Genomic DNA, 21,573 nt, shown 5'->3' with positions numbered 1-21,573 from the left:
ACTCTAACCCATGTTTTGTTGATGGCATCATTAAACCAGAATGTCATTAAATGTGCATTTGGGCCTCTCCTTTGCTCACAGCGGTAAAAGGTCAAAAGTTTGCATCCAGCACTGATGGGATATTCGCGCCACTGTTGCACCGCAGCACGGCACCCAAGGGCCACATTACACGCATGCACACACACACACACACACACACACACACACACACACACACACACACACACACACACACACACACATTCAGTGTATAAACACACAAATGTGGCTTGTGAAAGTGTGGCAAAGAGGACAAATGAAGGCAGGAGAAGCATGAACGGACATCACACTCCCATTTGTTTCTTCCGTATGGATGCGAAAATCCTAATAATGCCACAAGGCCCCAGCATGGCCCTCGCAGGTCAATATTTCAGCCCAGATAATAACGCGGCTCTGCGTTATGAAGGGCCCACAAGGCCGACCCGATCTATACTCCTCACAGACTAAAAGATCATTAAGAGCAAACACCCAACACCAAAGCACTCTGCTGCCTGCATTGATTGCTAATTGAAGACATTGACGAGTCAATCGCACACACATTGAGACATCATGAAAAGTTCGCATGTCTATTTTGTAGGAATCACAGGACCTTATTGAATTATACAGCATCTCAGCTGAGTATTTATAACAATAGTCTTTTTTTTTTCCCCAAAACATTTTTTATGTATAATGTAGTCAAAGGGGGAGAATAACTGACACCGATAGTAATAAAAACAAGAAAAATGGTCAATTTTCAGCTCCCAAGTTCAACTCAAGCCTTAAAAAAATAAATAAATAAATAAATAGCTCAATCTTGTCTCCCTCAGTGCCATACTGCCATCTAGTGGAAGACGGTGCTACAACATCAAGAGCACGAGGGCTATTATTTTTTTCTAACCCTCCAGGGTGCACTAGTGAGTTGGGGGGTCGTGTTTGGAGCCCCTTAAAATGCCTACATTTTCATAATAAAATGTCAAATTAGCACGTTTGCCACTTCCGGTTAGCCTCACTTCCTATTAGCTTCTTCAATTAGCCTAAGTGCCTGATCCACTGACATGAAGCTATAACAGAAGCTTTCTGATCATGTTTGAAAACATTTACCAGCAGGCTTGATATGAAACTACAAGTAGTGGCGTAATGAGGTAACATGGTGATGTAATGAAAATGTGATGTCACTATGCCGGTAGGGGCGGTACATTAGAGACTTGACACAGCTATGTGATATCATCACTCAATTTACAGGAGCCGTTGGCACTGACCACAACTCCAGTGAAAGCTCATTTTATCATGTAAAAATGTTGACAAAATAGTGCCATTTTTTAAAAGTTTTTTTGTTGTTTTTGTTTTTTTTTGTTGTTTTTTTTTTTTATATAGTGCTACCAAAGGTGGATATGTTTTATTCATTTGTGTCTGCCATGAATAGAAAATGGCTGCCAAGCAGGTTAGTAAGCAATCGATTGGTAGTGCAAGTTTCGACTTTGAAACCAGCTCTGTGTTTTGAAACAATACTTTGAAACTCTAGCCTAGTCTTGAAAGTTTTATTTGACACCCTAACAATTAACCATGCCTGGCTTCAAACAGTCAAAATCGTACCTCAAGATGAAAATCATGGGTTGAAACTAGGGGTGTGAATTACCTGACGATTCGATTCGTATCACGATTCACAGGTCACGATTCGATTCGATACCGATTAATCCCGATACGAATGGTCACGATTCGATACCGATTAATCCCGATACGAATTTATAAGTCGATTGTTGCGATTTTTTTCCATTCAAATTTAGAAAATACTATCAGTAAATTTGTACATGTACACTGTAAGATTTGTATGAATATATTTATCTAAAACTTGAGGCTTATAACCGTGAGCCACTGTACACAAACTTTTTGCAATCTGTTTCACATTTGAACAGCATTAAAATAAAAATATTAAGGCTTAATGTGCCGTTCATATAACATTCTTCCATGCTCAAGGTGTGAATCCTAAAAAAAAAAAAAAAAAAAAAAAAAAAAAAAAAAATCGATTCTGCCGATTATTGAATCGATTCGAGAATCGCGCGATGTAGTATCGCGATATATCGCCGAATCGATCTTTTTTAACACCCCTAGTTGAAACTATGTTTTTTCTAACACTAATCCAGTCTTGAAACCCTAATCTGAAACCCTAACCATTGAAGTGTGATAACTTAACCCTAATGTAAAACTCTACTTTGAAACTCTCTCTTTTGAAGCCCTAATTTAGGATCAACCCCCTAACTTGAAACCCTAGCCCTGCTTCAAGATTCAAACCTCGAACCCAAACTATAATCCAGACTCGAAACACTCACTTGAAACCCTAATCTAGGCTTGACACTAATTTGAAACCCAAATTCTCCCATGAAACCCAAACAAGCCCTAATTTGAAACCCTAAAGCTTTCTTGAAACATTTACCCTTGTATGAAACCCTTTCCCAGGCTTGAAACCTAACCCTTTAGCCCCTTGTTTAGAAACCATTACCAAACTCACACTCTCTAATCCTGTACAATGGCGGATGGCAGAACCCCCCTTACAGGGTCCAAGCCAAAGCCGTCGCATCATCAGAAGAGGAGGCCGTGGCCATGCGCTCCTCACTGTGCAACTCCGACAGATACCAGTGGGTCCTCCACTCGCCTGCCTCCGATTACCACATACTGGGCTTCCTAGGCGAGGGCACCTACGGTGACGTGGTCAAGTGCTTGAAGACGGCCACCAAGGAGGAAGTCGCCGTCAAGATCTTCAAGCACATCAACGACCCGGAAATGTTTGAGAAAGAGGTGCCAGAACAGAATAGAAGACATGATTGGCTACTTTGTTGATGGCTGGATTTGATCGGAATGTCTTTTTCAGGCCAGCATGCTGAAAACCTTAATGGCTTTCGACATGGACAAAGTCAACCTGGTCCAGTGCAAAAGTATCTTTGTGGACAGGTTGTACATGTGTCTCGAGTTTGAGATGTTGGACATCAACTTGTGGGACTTCATGCACACCAGACCCACCAAGTGCCTCCTCGTCAAGGAGATCCGACCCATTCTGCAACAGGTACATTTTCCCTCATCTAAAGTTACGTCGATTGTAGAAATGTTAACGTAGAATGTGTATATTTTGGGTCTGTCAACCTCGAAAAGAGGTACAAGTCGAATTGCTCCAATGTGTTGTACAATTGCACTGCCCTTAGAAAGTATGAGGAAGTGTTCCTTTAGTTTTGTTTAATTTTAGTTACAGTACATTGCCATACGTCTTAAGTGTTTCTATCTGTCCTTTGACCTAGTGTTAACACCGGAATCACACTTGGTATGTCTTATAAAGCTAGCAACCCAGGCTGATGAAGCTATCATTGAATGTCATGTACTCGTGTCTTCAGCTGGCCGTCGGCCTGCATTTTCTGAACAGTATTGGACTTATCCACGCAGACCTGAAACCCAACAACATCATGATGGTGGAGCATGTCAACCGGCCGTACAGAGTTAAAATCATCGACTTTGGCTTAGCCCAGCACGTCTCAGAGACCAACCAGGGCCAACTCTTTCAGAACCGCCGCTACAGGTACGCAAAGACTAGAGCTGAGGGCATTTAGCCCGCACAATTTTGTTAAGCTATATTTGATGCTGTATTTGCAAGATATATTATTTGTTACTATTTTCAGGGCTCCAGAGATCATCCTTGGTTGTCCCTACACAAAGCCCATTGACGTGTGGTCTCTTGGTTGCATTATCGCCGAGTTGTTTCTGGGCTCTGTACTTTTCCACAGCACCTGTGAATACGACATGGCAAGAACCTCCCAAAAAATATCTAAATATGGTCTGACATAAGATCACGTCAAACTTTAACCATTTTTCCTCCACAGTTGAGAAAGATTGATCATATCTTGGGTCACATTCCACAAAGACTACTAAACATTGGACTCAACACGACAAGATACTACTGTTACGAGAAGCAGGGCTCCCAGTCGTTTTACTGGAAACTAAAGGTACAAAGAAAATTGAGCGTGCTTCTAAACTTTTTAATAAACAGCTTCAGATCTTTAGGTGGTGAATGGGTCAGAAAGTCTTGAGGTTCTAAACTTCCTTTTCGGTTTCACTGTTACCAACAGTTGTGTATCACTTCTTCCTAGACACCCAAAGAGTTTGGCTATATCTGCACCGACTGTTTTATCAGCTCTCTGGATGACCTTTGCAAGGTATCAAGTTTTGTTCTTCATCTTAATAACATACCCGCAAAGCACAAAGGATGAGAAATGTCATTTTCCTGAGTAATCGCATGTGAATGCTGCTGCCAAGGTGAAAATGCCAAACAGAGAAAAAAATCAATTGTGGAAAATTAATCCAAAGATACTATGGAGGTAACGGGATGGAACATTCTTGTATGCTAGTCGGGTGTACTAAATTCTCATACATTAGTTTAACTCATTCACTGCCTTTGACAAGTATACTTGTCAATTGTATTTTTTAGAGCGGTGCTAAATGGGGGCGAATCTGATTATGCTCCACTGTAAATATCAAACTTGGAAACAACTTTACTGATGCCCAACCACTGGTGGATGACATCATTGCCCCAGTTTATACGAAATAAACCCAGTTTCAGAGTCCATGGGAGAAATGGCTGTATTTTGGCAAACATACTTTTTTCTACTGTCAATTATAAAAGAACGGGACGGGGCAAAAAGTAGGGAGTCTATTCTGTTATTTGGTAGATTCGGTTTATATATAATTATTGAATGTAATATCACGTGAGTATTGAAAATTTTAAAATTTTCTAAAATGACTGGCAGTGAATGTTAACTGCCTCCATTTCTAGCTACACTAGGGCGATAAGGACGTCGCGGGTTTGTGAGCAGTCCCCGCTGTGAGCTTTGTGTCCCGAATCCTAGCGGATTTTGCCAAACAGGTTCATCCCAGAGTCGCAGTTTTGGGCCATGTTTATGTCAATCACAGAGCTGTCATAGCGATTCATGGGGATCAAAATAGGAATTTAATTGTTGAACGTTTGCAATTGCTAGCAGGCGTGTTTTCATCATACCCGAACTAGAACTACTTCCTGCTTCCATGTCTATGAATTATGAGAAATGTAATCCTACTAGCCTAATGCTGTGGTTGCCGGTCAGACCCAATGCAAGCTGAGCTTTTCTGACACTGTGTTTGTATTGTTATCATGCGGACCGACGACAGGACCAAACAAAAAAGATTGAATATGGTGAGTGCATTGACTTGTTTAGCTTTGTTGAACTGTCAACCATTATAGCATTTAGCTAAAGAAATAACCCAACCACAAGTTGCCAGATTGAAATTTGTTATAAATACAGGGAGTCATCAAGTTACGTCGTACGTGACCTACGTAGTTACTGGGGAGAATTTATTCTATATTTAATTTTCATCGAAAATGCTCTGTTTTTTTATTTTGAAAATGTTGTCACCCTACGCTACACGTCAATTTCATAAACGCAGTGCTGCAAATCCCTTGGCTAGCAAATGTCAAGGTTACCATTAAGCTTTTGGCTGTATGTCCGACTTTTTCAGTCTTTTTAAAATGTTTGTGAATTTCCATGTAGTACTGTACCAAACCAACGTTCTTACCAGCATACTCTTCAAAACCTCACAATTAAACATTCAACCCCAAATAGTGGGATCTGATTAGAGAATTAGTAATGCTATGACCTCTAGCTGTTAAACTGTTATCCTGCTTTTCTGACCATGGACTTCCCTTTGGTCTTAGAAAAATAGCCCAATAATTAGAAACTGTACTAATATCTCACCAACCACAAATGAGTCATGGATTTTGAGTCAGAATCAATTAAAAAGTACAGAAGAAGAAAAAAATAGAAAAAGAAAAAGTACAACTCATGTTGTGTACGCATGTGTCTTAGTATTAAAGCTTGCAGTGTGTTCCGGTCCAGGTCAGACAAGTAGTCCACCTGTCAAACGAAGACACCACAGCAGAATTCCAAGACCAGGAGACCTTTGTGGATTTGCTGAAGAAGCTCCTGAGCCCTGACGCCGGCCAGCGACTGATCCCCAGTCAGATTCTCCAGGATCCCTTCATCACCATGGCCGACCTCGCACTCAGCCATGGCAACAGCTTCTAGTAGGTTCATGGCAAGAAACTGTACAAGCCATTTCAGTAAGTTAAATGCCTGATTCCTTCCGCTCAAGCATGAAACTGAGCTGCGAAATGATGCGGGCCTGTCAGAATCCAAACTCTGGGACTCAGGTCGCCGCGTCTCCGGCCTCGCACCGTAAGAACGTAAGCGCTCGTCCCACTTGGCAGCTGGACCGGGAACATGCTGACATCTTGGGGATTTCGTCACACATTTCGGGTCTCAATCTGGACAACCTGTACTTGGATCCACACAAGACTCTCTCGCATAGACTCCGTTCAGTCTGCCTAAACACGTCATCACCCCATGCAAACATGCGGCATATGGAAGGGTAAGCGTCAGAAGATTTTCATTTAAAGCCTGACTGATGTGTATTTTTTTTAGGCCAATGCATATTTAAAAAATAAAAAATAAATAAATACATTATTCTGATGATTAATTTAGGAAAAGTATTACGCATAAACTAACTTCCTTCTTGCTCCAATATGTAGCCAAATATAGCATTGTAACTTATTTTCAAGAAATACATTGAAGCACAAAGACTTAAATACAACAGTGCTTCAACCAGAACTACATTATTTAATTCAAGTTTTAGCAACACAAGTCTGTCATATTGTTAGAAAGGAGCCATTGTATCCAACAGTGTCTGGTGTCTCTAAACTCTTGGAGGTACCACGTAAAAATATCTCAAAAGTAGAAGAAATCTGGCTGTATGCCGATAAAGCCAATAAAAAATAAATACAAGACTGATTCTTGACAATATCTACACCAACCAAACCAAAAAGTCCGGTACTACTTGTCCTTCATGTAATTGTCCAATTTTCTGGTTGGCCTATATGGTTATTTTGATAGTGTTTGTTTTTCAGAGAACCGCAACAGAAGGAGGATCAGGAGTCAGTCCAGAAGCAAAGAGGTAAATTTCATCCTATTGTCAGAATTAATTTACAATAACATCATTTCTGATGCTCCTATAGGGGCTTGCACCATGATGATCACCAGAGCAGCAAAATGTGTGCTTCCGATGCAAAACAGCAACCAGTCAGTTTGCGTCTTTTTTTTTTTTTTTTTTTTTTGGTACGAATGAATTTCAAGATCAGACTACAATCTGTAGTTTCCAACTTGTTTTTCTTTTCTTTTTTTAAAGAGTATTCCAAAGTACTAACCTGGCAATAGCCAAATTGATAATTGTGATTCACTCGAGAGTTCCCCACAATATCAATGTGGGACTGCTCCACAGTGATTTGGTTGAGAAAGGCGGGACATTATAGACAATATTTCCGATGATTGACCGATGCGGCATCTTGTTCACACTTGTTTTGACCAATCATGGCAACGGATGAAAATGACATCTTCAGTCTCGTTTAGGGGGTGGAGGGGAAGCACGAACATCTGTACCAGATAAAAATGCACAAAGCGCCTCTCTTCAACAGTCAACAAGGAAACGGAGTAATTCTGCAAGAACAGAATTAATTGCAGCATCCATTCATCAATGTTAGATTAGTTTGTTTCCCACGGTGTTGGCGCTTCCTGGTTTCGTCACAGTTGCATACCAAACTGGTGGAAATCAACGGGTTTGGTGCAAGATGTATTCTTGAGAGTTACTGCAAGAATTCAGTTTGCAGAGCAAGGTTTCCAAAGTACCAAACAAGACGGAAAACAGGCCACTATCCCCAATGGTGAAACGACACGTCACATTTAGTAAGTCACATTTAGCAGGTCCTCTTATTGTTTTGAATTTGATGCTCGGGCTGGGTTCAAAATATCGATATACCGATATTGTATCGATAAGCCTTTTCATATCCCAATATCAATACATAAAACCATGTATCGCTATATCGACCCCGCCCCCAACACACACACCCTCCCCTCAAACACCACTGGAACATTTGCACAAAAACAACAATGTGAATGTCGTGAGTGTCAGTGTTTTTTGTCACTTTTTTTCTTTACATATATTTATTTAAATAATTATTGTTTTTATAAGGCCATGTTAAATAAAACAGAGTATTAATGTAACTGCAATGGATTCAATTCTTAATGTAAATAATATTCATATTTTTACTAATGCATTAAATTACAGCAAGAAGTTTCTACTATTTGCAGCACCGGTACTTTTAACTGTCTAAAATAGGTGCTGCATGAATTCCTCAAATGAATCGAAAACTGTCGTGAATCGAAACGATCCTGGAAATCTGAATCAATACCCAGCCCTATTTGATGCCAGTGCATATCTTGATCAAATTGTATGTAAAGTTGTATTTTCGCAAGAATAAAAGCAAGCTGGAATCATTTGAGAATGATTCTTTTTGAAGGATAGTGTATTTTTTCCAGAAAAAAAAAAAGTTTTCAAAAATGCTACTTTTAATTCTCAATATAATAAAAATAAATAAATACATACATACATACAAACAAACAAAAAAAATATAGTAGCCTTATTCAAAATGTAAACACTTATTTAAATTCTGGCTAATTTGTTGTATTTTTTCCCCCAGAAAACCTTAAATCTAGGTTATATCACTGTATCCAACCCCGTATGTCGGCACAGTATGTTTAAAAGCTGTCGGACGAGGCTGATGAAGCCTGTTACAATTTCCTACCATGTAGAGTATATAAATGCCTACTCAAAATGTTTTATAATGCTTTTATTGAGTCTATCCTTTCCAACCTGCAACACTCCAGCTGCAGAATATTTGTTCAGTAGTCCGATGTTCTTTTTGTGTCTGTATACCTGACGCATTTGATTCAATTTGTCTGCTGCTCATGTTTTATTTATTGTATTGGTATTGTTGTTTGGTGTCATATGCTTGTGACTTGCAGCAAACAAAATCTCCCTACATGGGACAATTCAATAAAGTAAAGTGTACTCGTGTCTTCAGCTGGCCATCTGCCTGCATTTTCTGAACAGATTTGGACTGTTTTAAACAGTCGTGAACAACACTACCCATTTTTTTTCCCAGAACGTGCCAAGATGTTTACTAAATCTGCAGCCACCAGGATGACCAACACAGAGTCTTCAACAGCAAGGCGCATCAAGTAAGAGTTTGTGTTCTATATCTTATTACTTTTATGCATTTTTTACCTTTCAAGTCTGTACTGTTCTAGCAACATCGGAGGGAAAGGGAAAGCCATGCCAGGTGGCATCCACACACCAAAAGGTACATCTTAAGTAACCGACTAAACAAACCCGAGAATATATATTTGTGTGTGCTTCTTCATTGCCTCATGGTACTGTATTTACTAGGAAAAGAACGCTTGAAAAGGAGCTGGCCCAATTTTAGACCAACACCAAACAGTAAAAGGTCAGTTCAGACACACTTTAGATGGGTTTTATGGAACCCCGGAGGGTTCCAAATTTCTCAAGGCAACAAATCATTCATACAAAGGCTGGTAGCGCAAAAAAAATGTGCAAGTTGGGTTGCTCATATCTCAAGAAATCTTTTTATGTGAAGTGGGCTAACTGTGTTTTAGCCTCATGACCTGTCCAGAAATTGTCAACTAACCCTCCCGTTTTGTGCTACATTATGCAGTCAACTCTAGTCCAAGCTACAGACCTACTTCACGTTTACATTTTTTTTAACCAATAAGAGAATTTGACATTGCATTTTGGCATGTTTGTAATTTTTTACATTGCTTGCAAACCATCAGCCCAGAGAAAGCAAACCACAAACTTTAAGCTGTTGCTATTATAATATTTAATCTTGACAGAGACTCACCAATAACAAAGAAGAGAAAAATGAACCCCAAAGATGTCCCGACACTGGAAAGTAGTAATGAGACCGGGAAAAGAGCCCAGTTCACGGCTAAACCTAAGGAGGCTAATGGGTAAGTATCAGGACACATAGTGTTATATTTAGTCTAATCTCTAGTTCCCAATCAAGTCAAATATTATACGCTATTATTATTTATTTGCAGAAAAACGGAATCTGATGGCGACCCGACAAAAAGTAGTAAGTCGGTCAATTGCAACTCACCTTGGAGGAACACTGAAGTGCAAAATTGGCTTGTCAAGTCTTGGAAATGCTTCATTAGTCTACGTAACAGCATCTCACTTCTTCCAACGTCTTTCCCCAAGAAACGACAACGAGGAAAAAGACATGGAACAGTTATTCAGCCTGGAGAAGGAGAAATAAAGCTGCACGTAAATGGAAGGAGAAGGCCCGCAAAAAACAAACAAACCTATGACTACAAACCGCAGTGGGTAGGTTAGAGGGTGTGCAGCCTGTCATAATCCTGTACTTTTGACTCTAATAGATTACTGTAGAAAACATTATCAAGTGCTAATTAAACCAGCATTGTTTGTTTTTTACCATAGTGTAGACACTGACAATGGCGAAAAGAAGACAGATGACACGTGACGCCATAAAAAAGAAAGACAAAACGTGACAGTGCCCAAATATTTTGTTGTAAGTCCAATGACCAAAACATGGGAGAGTTTTGATAGCTTGGTTTTGCTCAGTTAATAATGCTGTCAAATACTCTCAGTAGGTTTGGCATGTGTTACACAGACAAGCATGATGGGCCAAGTCATCTGCCGTGCAACATACTTACTTTTATTCTTCCACTGTCGGCCTGTCAAAGCACAATACAAAAGCTACCACAGCGTTCGCAGTGCACAACCCTTGTCTTGCGTCATCATATACTGACTTGTCTTCTTCGACATGAAATGAAAACAACTTCTATCGCGTATATGCCACAGAGGAGGCGGAACTTCCGACTTCCTGGATTTCACACATCAGCTTTGTTTCCGTTTCCTGTTTGCGACGTGGGCAGTTGTTTTCTTTTTTATTTTATATTATTTTATTTTTTTGACTCAGTTCTTCCGCTTCCACCATTGTGCCCTTCGGTTTCCGTCGACGGGTGCGAGTGTGTAGTGTGTCTGTGTCAGTTGTCAGAAGCATTTCAGCGAGCTGAGACGCCCTGGGAGCGCGCGGTTGGGGGTGCAGGTGTGGGGGTGCGAATGTTGGAACGTGGCCATCAGTGGCCGGAAACGACGTTGAGGTGTGAAACCCAGAAATCGGAAGTCCGTGGCATCTACCATATTACAGCCTCTGACAAACCTATAGCTACGGTTAGTTTTATTCACATACTTAACAGTTTCATTTTCAAGAAATCACAATATGCATTCTACTCTATAAACACTGAAATGAACGACATTTACACTCCTTTCCACAATCTGTTTTACTCTTCTAATGTTTACTTTAACTGTTAATCCACTAGCTTTCACAATTATACTGTTGTCTGAACTATTAATGTTCAAATTATATTGTGCCTCTTTAATCCAAAACAAAATGTAGAGTTGCGGCCTTAGTCACTGACCAATAAAAAATGATACAGGCCCACACGTACTCATTAGCGTAAATCTAGCGTCTAGCATAACAACGCTTAGTTTAGCGTTTAGCCCGATGATACAATTAACATTAGTGTCTCATTATATGACGCATACTTCTTAACATGCGCATTTCTCAGCAGTAATTACAATAACTTCTCTTATTTCAACACCCACGGACACCGTGTTTCATTTCGGCGTATACATGTACGGGAATCACTTTCATAAGCGCTTGAACAGGTACATCAATACATACAATCTAGCATGATGTGTGACATTCTCAAACACTTATAATCACTTTCTTCTACTATTGTCTATATTTACATTTTACTTAGAATGTATCTTACCTGTCAAAGCACAATAATAAAAGTTAAATAGCGTTCGCGTTGCAACCATCTGGCGTCATCATACACAAATTACGCGTCTTCGTCGACAGTAGTTTAGTCAAACACTGCTCGAATACGCAAGGTTCTAAGCACCCTCTGCTGGCGAAAACTTAAATTGCACTTTGATACAAAATAGACACTGACCAGTAGTTCTTTCAGTAGAAAACAACTTAAACATAAACGAAAATAAAATTATGGGGGGGGGCAACTATTTATGTATTGACTTTTCCCATAGTGCCACACATGCTTTTTAAAAATGGTCACCAGGCAGTCTTCATAGGTTTGCTTTACTTCGTTAACTATTTCAACATTATTTCGACCATAGCTAACCCCGTTGGGAAATGACATGGTATACTCGAACTACTGTATATCCATCATTTATAACATATCCTATTAGTTTTCATACATTTTTGTCCTTTCAGAACTGTTGCTAGTCCCGACAGTGTCTCAACAGAATGCAGTTAAGTTCCTGGTGGACGTCCAGGTACGACGTCTCACAATTTGCCTCTTAACAACTTAATTACAAACTCACCTCTTTTTTTTGTTTTTTTCTTTTTTTTTTAAGTCTGTGCAGGTTTAGAGGCTCAGTCTGAATGCAAGGAGTCTTCAACTGATACTGATGCAAAAGGGTACTACGAACCACGTGACAGTGGTGGATTTTTGTAAGCACAAAAAAATAAACCATTAAAAAAAAAATCAATTATTAAATTAACAATTAAGAAGACAACATCAAAATTAAAATGGGTGACGTGCCAGTAATACTTTTTTTTTTTTTTAACGGAATGACCAATTACTTTATTCTATTTATTTATTTATTTATTTATTTATTTATTTATTTATTTATTTATTTATTTATTTATTTTCCAAATTAAAATGTAACACGACGTTGAAGAACGTAAGCCGTGAACTATTTTCTTCCTCATTTCTCAGGACAACCAATGAGCGATGTCCAAAGATGTCAGGTGACCAGATGTGGACTCCTACACGCAGTACCGTCAAGTAGCGGCAGATGTCGCAATAAGACCACGGACATTTACACACACTCGCTTTTATGAAATGAGTGTGTGCTGTTCTTCTGCGGCTGATGCAGATGAAACGTTTTGTGGTTGTATTAACTATTTTAATAACGAGCTTCAAACACTAAACTTGAGGTCGATACATTTTAGATTTTGTTTCTTTTTATTGTTGGTTACTTTATGTCCAGACATGACAGAAGTATATTGTGGATGGATGATGTAGTTTTGTATCTGGCGGCAGACATCAGCAGCAGACATCTGAGGAAAGAAAACAAGGAAGCAAAATGGGAGGAAAACTGACTGTGGTGCTGGAGACATCATGACAGATATTTGCTGCACTGTTTTATTTATAATGGCAAGCTAACAATGTCCATCTTTCTGATGAGTGATAACAAAATTAAAAATTATTTCGAAAACTGGTTTCAACCCAGAGTTAAATTATCAAATTAGGATACTCGAGGTATCAGTTAGGGATAGATTTTAAATCTTGGTTATTTTAGCCACCCTTGCTACTCTGCGCCTGACCTCGTCAACAACAAGTAATGATGGTGATGATTGACAAGCTATTGAAAAGTTCTCAGCAGCAGAAGAATGTTTTGAAAGCAAACATTTGAATGCACACAGCGTAGTTGAACACGGCTGTGTGCGTGTGTGCGCGTGACACTGACATGTTTATTAGCAACACATGCTGTCAATGATCTGTCCTATAAGTCGCCTTATCTCAACATTAAGGCCCCTCACTATTCCTTGCACAGCAATTCAATTAGCACCCTCTAGGGGCCCCCGGCACGATCAGTCAGACCAGCAGGACAGGATGGCTGTGAAAAAAAAAAGGTTTGGGTTGGTGACCTGTGACCTTGTTATCCATAAATTAACTCTTAAAAACTGCTGGTAACAGTAACCCAAATGGTGAAAGAGCTAACCCAGCGCTGGGTCCAAACGGAGCCAATGCTGTGTTATTCATACCCAGAACATTTGGGATGAGGACTCAGCATGTTGGGTCAAGATTTGAATCCCAAGAAAGGAGAAAAACTTTCCATTATGATGAGTTACAGCTTCCAAACAATGAGATACCAGATTAAAATCTGTATAACTGTAGTTAAAAATAAGAACAAATTCATTATTAACTCATTCACTCCCCGCCATTTTCACTGAAGCAACCCCCTTCGCTCCCGGGCTGTTTTACTAGATTTTACAAGGTCCAGATAAAATTGTGTTCTCTTGCTTTAAAAACAAAGAACCTACCAAAAGAAAGATTAGAGCCTCTTCTTTCATCAGGAAAAAAATTTAAAATAACTAATAATATAATAAAGTCTTTCTGTTTTGCAGCAATTAGCATTAGAATATAGCTAATTTCCATGACTATTTACAAATCTGCTTAGAACTGTGGGGAAATCAGCTTGTTTTAACATGGCCTTGGTTGATCTTATACTCTGCTGCCACCTGCTGGCCGTTTTTGTAATAACTAGCATTGCTTTAACTCTTCTCTTCAGTTCAGAGGCCGCATCAAAGTATTCTGTGTGCTTTAGCATAAAAACAAACCAAATAAAACAAACGTATAAATACGTCTTTAGGAAACTTAAAACATTTGAAATATAGCATTTAAAAGTTTTTGGGAGCAAATGAGTTAACATTTTCAAAGAAGAAGCAGCAATGGCAATTCTTCTTACAACAGATGCCCTTCTTGACACAACCTACCGATTTTGCGTTGGTGCTGGGTCAGAAATAACCCTTTTTTTTTAATTTAAAAAAAGTTTTAATCAAAACAACCCATTTTTGTATTTGTTTTGATACAAAACAAGCCAGAGTTGGGTCAAATTAACCCTAGGAGCAGATCGGTCTATTTATTTATTTATTTATTTAATTTATTTATTTATTTTTATCAAAATTGGATTCTTATATATTAAGTAAAACCAGATTCGACCAGAATTTGAATTTGAAAGAATGTTACATTAAAATAATTCGTTCAACTTCAGAACACACCACATGATTGTTCAAAATGGTAACCAGCTACGTCTTCAGCCCAACCAAATCTAATCTTTGACCCAATCTGTTGGGTGAAATAGCTAACTCAACACTGGGCCAAAAGGGATTGAGCCAATGCTGTTTTTAATGCCCAGAGCATTCAGATGAGGATTTTACCCAGCATGTTGGGATTAAAAAGAATTGTAGAAAACGAGTCAACCACAAATGCTCAGGAATGTTGCTGCCAACTTAACTTTTTTTTTTTTAAATCAAGTTTAATTATATTGTATTTTGTCTCCTCAATTTGTAAGGAATCACAAACAATTGTTGTAGCCTGCGTGATCTGATGCTGAAGTTGCGTTGGAAAATGAATTGTTAATCAACTGAATTTAGCTGTGTCACCTTTAGCTGATTTTATAACTGTCATCGCCATGGAAACGTGTGTTTTAGTTGGACCCGAGCAGCCAAACTAATCCCACCAATGCAGCTGTCCGGATTACCGGTACGCCTTGACCTCCGGCTTTTTTTGAATCCGTGTTCTTCCCGCAGACAAAAGCCGTCGGCCACTTCACCTGCCGCTTGTGATGGCCAAGATAAACGATCAACTACCATAAGTACCATAAAGGACAAACATCTGATAGCCATCGGTGACCGGTTTCACTGCACTACAGCTGTTTCCCAATGGAACTGTTTCTGTTTACACACAGCAGTAAATTAGGGTTTGAAGCCAAAGTTCGGGTTTTAAATTGATTATCAATTTCCAATGCAGACGATTCGCCGATGTATCAAACTGCCACAGTTATAGCGCCAACTACTATCGAGGACTTCATTGGTCAAGCCTGGGTTAGGGCTTCAACAATTGAAGACCCGATTTATGTATTGGTCTTAAGTGGTTGCCGAAAGCCGGTTTCCTTTGCGGGTTTCTTCCCGATGATTAGGCCGATGTGCTCAGCGGGCAGTCATGTGACGCCCTCGCGCTCGAGCGCCGCTCAGGGAGGATTAACGGCGGCACGCACGATCAGTTGCAGTCGGCTCGCTAAGTGGAAGCTTGGAAGTTCGTCTGCCAATGAACTGGCTAGGATATTAAACCAATAGGGTTTCAAATCTGGGTTCAAAAAGTTGGGGTTTTAAATTATGGTTTCGAATATAGGTTGGGGTTTCAAATTAGGGTTTAAAAAGCTACGGTTGAGGTTTTAAACAAAGGTTTGGGTTTAAATTTGAGGTTTGAAGCCAAGATTAAGGTTCTAAAACAAAAAAAAAATTGATTTTCAAATTAGGGTATCAAATCTGCATTAGGGATTGAAATGAGACTTTAAAGTCAAGACACACAGGCTCAGCTTTCAAATTAGAATTTGAGTCCATCTTGCATTTATGGCACAGACGATTGGTCGCAGTCAGATGGCTGAGTGAGAGCTCAAAGAAGTTAGCAAGGTTGCGTGCGGAGTGTTTACATTCAAACTGACAAATGTCTTTGGAATCGAATTAGCCGCAATTAGCGTCGTCCCTTTCAGAGCACACAATGAGGAACGTGGATGGGGGGGGGGGGCTTTGCCCGGTCTGCCACCCAACTTGGCCTTCCCCCAGGGAGGCACCCAGCTGGGACTGTGTGGCTAATGGACCCATGAGGACATGATGAGACACGGGCCACGGAGTAAGGCTTTCAAGTTAAGGTTCAAATGAAGCGCCTTAAATCCAGGGTCCGTAGGTCAGTGGTGGGCTTCTTTCAAGGTAGGGTCTCAAGCTCAAGGTCATAGAAACCCAACCTAACCCTAATCCAAGCGGGACTACATAAACACGGGGTTAGGGTTTGGGAGTTGTTTGTAAGGAGTGCAAACAAAAGGGTTTCAAATTAGGATTGCAAATTAGGAATTCAAAACAAGGCTATGGTTTCAAATCAGGGCTTCAAGCAAGGGTTGAGGTTTCAAGTTAGGGTTTGAAATGATAATTTTAAGATTGGGTTAGGGTGGTAAACAAAGGTTAGAGTTTCAAGTTAAAAGAATGGCTTCAATCTCAATCTTTTATTATAATGTTTCAAGTCTGTGTTAGGATTTGGTTTCCAATTAGCATTTATAAATAGGGTGAGGGGTTCAAACAAGGGTTTGGGTTTTCAGTTTGGGTATGAAGCCAAGGCTCGTGTTACAAGCCTGTGTCAAGAGTTTTAAATTTGGATTTGAAGCAAATGGTAAGGTTTGAAATAGTGTTCTAAGCAATTGTTTGTGTTTTATGTTAAGATATAGGGTTTTTAATTCAGGTTTTATGGTAGAGTTAGGGTGTTAAACACAGGTTACACTCTTAAAACTGCTGTATCAACAACAACCTAATTTTGGTTGAATAAATAAATATATTGGACCGACCATCTACTTGGGTGAATTTGACCCAACTTTCTGGGTTGTTTTGTAAAATAGGATCCCAAATTAGGGTTTCGCCTTTTCAACCCTGGATTACATTCTAAAAAAAAAAAAACAATTGGGTCAAAAATGGGCCAAAAAGGCTTACTTCGGTATATTTGTCTCAACAAATTTTGGGGGGTTTTATACAAAATTTTTTGGTGGAGAGTTTGTCTTGCTCTACACAATCCAGAAAAATAGTAGTTTGTTTGTTTTTACCCAAATTGGGCTAATTTGGACCCGAATGTTTTTAGAGTGTATATAAAGCTTGAACCTTGAGAGTTGAGACGACTTTCTCCCCCACTTTCAAATTTCTCTTCCTCCTTTTCGTCCTCTTCCTCTCATTAGCGCTCATTTAGCGTAAGCTTCTTATCGCTGCAGACATAAACGGGTGCGTATCGGGGAACAATCTGGAAAGCCAATTGCTTTAATGAAGGTAAGGAGGCCGCAAGGCCGGCAAGGGGAAGTCATTGGGGAGAGGGGAGTACGGAGTGAGGCTCCTGTGTCACTTGTCAACACCCTGACGCTTTAATCTGTCACGCCTGCGCACGTATTAAAAGATTATGCATGCCGGTGTTGCGCATCGCTTCCTGCACTCCGCATAAGGGCCTGATTCTGAAGGGGCGGCCACACGAGGACCTTATAAGGAGAGAGGAGGTGGACTCAACCAGTCTGATCCACACTCGAACCGCCGGGTGGGTCAATTTGACGCATGGCGGGTAATAATAAATGTGTCCAAACCCACGACAAAATGGAATTGGAAAAAATGTTTAAAGGGATACTTGACTCATTGAGCCATTTTCAGCAGTAAAAAGGTAATATTTTGTCTATAACTTCATGTACAATTAATACCTTCACATTTTTTTCCAACTTGCTGTCGACTGATGATGGCATCACCTGTGCTGAGGAAGTAGGTAACGACCAATCATGGCTTAGTTTACTGACCAAACACAAAAAACAGGTGAGCCAGGTGCCATCATTGGCCGTTACCTACTTCCTCAGCACCGGTGATGTCATCATCAGTCGACAGCAACTTGGAAAAATACTTTTCAAAGGTATTAATTGTACATGAAAAATAATGACGTTATCAAATTCATTCTGGATAAAATATTAACTTTTCACTCCTGAAAATTGTTCAATGTGTCAAGTATCCCTTTAACTAGCCAAAAAGTGTCAGAAACCATGAAAAAAAACTATAAAATTCTTGACATTTTTACGGCACAAGACACACGACATCTTTTGTTCAATTGACCCGCTGCCTTGGAATCAGGGAAAATAATGAAGATTTGTTTTGAACCGCTGTTTTTTTAAACAAATTAACTGGAAGTTTCACAATGAAATTGTACATTAAGTTATTTAATAAATATATGCTTTTTAAAACCAATATTTGGAAACCAACCTGGATGGATTCAAATTAGAAACCGAAAATCTAACAACCAAGGCTTGAAACCCAAATTATAAACACTCAATTTTAAAACCCTAAACCAGGCCAAAAAAACCCCCTCTAATTTCAAACCCTAACTTGAAACTCTAAGCCTTGTTCAAAATACTAACCTAGACCTAACACACTTATTATAAACCATAATTTGAAACTCTAATCATGTCTTGAAAACCCTAACCTTTGTTTAAAACACCAACTCAAACATTTTAAACGCTGGTATTGTCTTGAAACCCCAATTAACAACTGTAACATTTGCTACACGCTAATTTTAAACCCCAACTTTAAATCTGACTCCAAACGCTCATTAAAAACTGTAAACTACATTGCTTGAAACGCTAACCCAAGTTTAAAACCCTAATGTGTTGAATTGAGATTGATGTATGCATTGATAAATACGCTGCTGAAAGGTGTCTTTCTGCACTCGCAACCTACCAGCAACTTTCACACAAGCACACAAGCACCGCGTCTCTATTGGCACGCGGCTCTCAGCACCTGGGGGTCTTTGACCAGGATGGGGCGGGAGGGGGAGCTGCAATAATAAAGTGCTAATTGAAAAAGTGCAGTGAGGAGGGAGGCGGCCAAAGACGATGAAAGATCAGCAAGATCAGCAAACTTACCAAGAACACTGCGAGACAGTTCGCTTCTGTGTGGCCTGTGTGGAGAAAATACACCCCCCCAATAACACTGAGTTTTAAACTTTTTATTTTTTTTTAAGAGGTTTTTATGGTATCCAGCCAAGTCTGCATTTTGTTGTTCTCCTTGAATGTAGTACCACATTGTGCCACAACCTGTCAGGCAGCACTGAGCTCTACTGGACGATACGCGGCATCATTAAGATCAAGAGGAAGAGGCAGAGAAGGTACCCAAGTAATCGCCAGTAACATTGCTGCTCTGTGTGTATTAAAGCAACAGTTGTTTTGGAGGATTATAATTACGAATGTCTAAGCTAATTTCCCTTAGCCCGTGTGGGCATTTTGCATTACATTTTAGCATTTGGCTAGCAGACTTTTATTAAATGGCTTGGTTGAACTTTTTGGTGTTTTTTATGTACAATGTTGAGTTCTGTGTTGTTCTATGCTCTGTATGCTGCTCATGTCACATTTATGCTAACTTAACTCATTTGCTCCCAAACACATATAAATATGTTCTATTTTAAATGTTTTAAGTGTCCCAAAGACGTATTAAGAGGTTCTTTATGTTATTTTTTTATGCTATAGCATACAGAAGGTTTTGATGCAGAGACCAGTTGAAGCAATGGTAGTTATTACAAAACTGCCCAGCAGGGGGCAGCAGAATATAAGGGCCATGTTAAAACAAGATGATTTCCCCACAGTTCTAAGCAGATTTGTGAATAATGATGAAACTTAGCTACATTCCAATGATAATTGCTGCAAAACTAAAACATAGAAATGTACTTTTTTTTTCCTGATGATCTTTTGCTAGGTTCCATGTTTTATAGCAGTAGAACACAATATTCTGTGGGCCTTGCAAAATCAGTCAAAATCCAGGAAAACAGCCGGAAGACAAGGGGGTTGTTTCTGTAAAAATGGCTGGGAGGGAATGAGTTAAGACCATTTCGGCATTTTGCATTGTAGGTTAGCATTAAGCTAGCAAACGTGCCATATGGAAAATTGTCAGCTATTTTGCATGTCTGAAACTTGACTGCATTTCAGTACATCATTGAGAGACATTCATTAGCCTCCTAACCACACACATAAAAACAAAACAAAAACAAAAAAATCCTATTAATTTGCTATGCTTGAATAATGACCATTTTACAAATGTTATTTGCTGATGTTCCTTTAAAATGAGTGCGTATGAGTACACGTTGAGTGACAGACGTTTATAACTTGGAAACACACACATCTATATTCCATTTCCCGTGTTGGTTGCCCGTGCGTGTGACATCAGTGAGCAATGTCTGCTCTTATGGAAATGAAAGCAGGGTTACTGTAACCCTGTTAAAATCTAATGAGATTCTGATTAAATAGAACATCAGTATGACTAATTCCCCGGACCCCCCGAACGCAGCGCGTTATTGATAGGCCGGCGCGTAAGTGGTCTCTGCGGGCCGGGTCCTAATGGCCCAATAATGCATTAGAGGGGCCGCGCTTATTGTGCCCCATTGAAAACACCTGGAGGGGGCATCCATCAAGGTGAACTCAGCGGGGGCCTTCACGAGCCTGTCACTGGACGTCTTGATCCACTCTCGGACCTGAGGTCTGACCAGAAGGCGGCGGGGGGGGGGGGGGGGGGGGGGAGATTGGAGGACAGCTGGGCAACCAAAGCTTCCTGGAAGAGACGCCGTCTTAGAGAAATATAAAAAAACACGCAAGGATGCCGGGAAAATTGCAGTGATGACGTCGTGCTTGTTTACTCGGTGACAAATCAGCGTTGACAGAAATGATATTTCTCATATTATTGCTTGTTTATGTTCAACCAACCAATGGTTCAAATTCAAATATTTGTTAAGATATGCTGCATAATTATCAGTGTCGAAATTGGGGAAAATGGTGATGATGATAATACTTAAGAATTAAATTTGACATGTTATTGAATGTAATGTAGCTTTGAAAATACAAATATTATAAACAAATGAGAAAAAACTACATATTATTCATACATTCAGTGTAGATGTGTATACATTTTTACTTCCTTAAAATCATGCATATTGTCTTTTGAAGTGGCATATAATTTTCTTTCAAAATATTTCAATTTCAATACTATTATATTTTAAATAAATATGAAATAAATTCACATATATGTGATCATTTCTCTTTTTAAAAACAAGGTTTATCCATTTATTTTAATTTTAGCTATTAAAATACAATAATATATAGATAGATATTTATACATGCAAGAAATGTATAGATGTATATGTCAATTTGCATTTCTATAAATTAATTCCTAACTGTGTTGTCAGA

At 39.4% G+C, this 21,573-nt stretch overlaps 2 long non-coding RNA genes across 4 annotated transcripts in view; one reads left to right on the top strand and one right to left on the bottom strand.

Annotated features, from left to right (window-relative positions):
• Positions 1 to 12,098, bottom strand: part of LOC144022498 (uncharacterized) — an 85,820-nt gene extending 73,722 nt beyond the window's left edge. For all 3 annotated transcript variants that reach the window (XR_013284343.1, XR_013284342.1, XR_013284344.1), the window contains exons 1-2: positions 11,802 to 12,098; positions 10,100 to 10,240 (exon numbers count right to left, since the gene is read on the bottom strand). This is a non-coding gene — a long non-coding RNA (uncharacterized LOC144022498). The remainder of the gene's footprint in view (positions 1 to 10,099; positions 10,241 to 11,801) is intronic.
• Positions 12,099 to 12,266: 168 nt separating this feature from the next.
• Positions 12,267 to 13,060, top strand: LOC144022499 (uncharacterized). The gene is made up of 3 exons (XR_013284345.1): positions 12,267 to 12,324; positions 12,406 to 12,502; positions 12,771 to 13,060. It is a non-coding gene; the product is annotated as an uncharacterized LOC144022499 (long non-coding RNA).
• The last annotated feature ends 8,513 nt before the right edge of the window (positions 13,061 to 21,573 follow it).

This window comes from Festucalex cinctus, chromosome 7 (assembly GCF_051991245.1).
Source record: "Festucalex cinctus isolate MCC-2025b chromosome 7, RoL_Fcin_1.0, whole genome shotgun sequence".
NCBI classification, from domain to species: domain Eukaryota; kingdom Metazoa; phylum Chordata; class Actinopteri; order Syngnathiformes; family Syngnathidae; genus Festucalex; species Festucalex cinctus.
The sequence above is the reverse complement of the archived record's forward strand: the minus strand, read 5'-3'. Positions and strand labels throughout refer to the sequence as shown.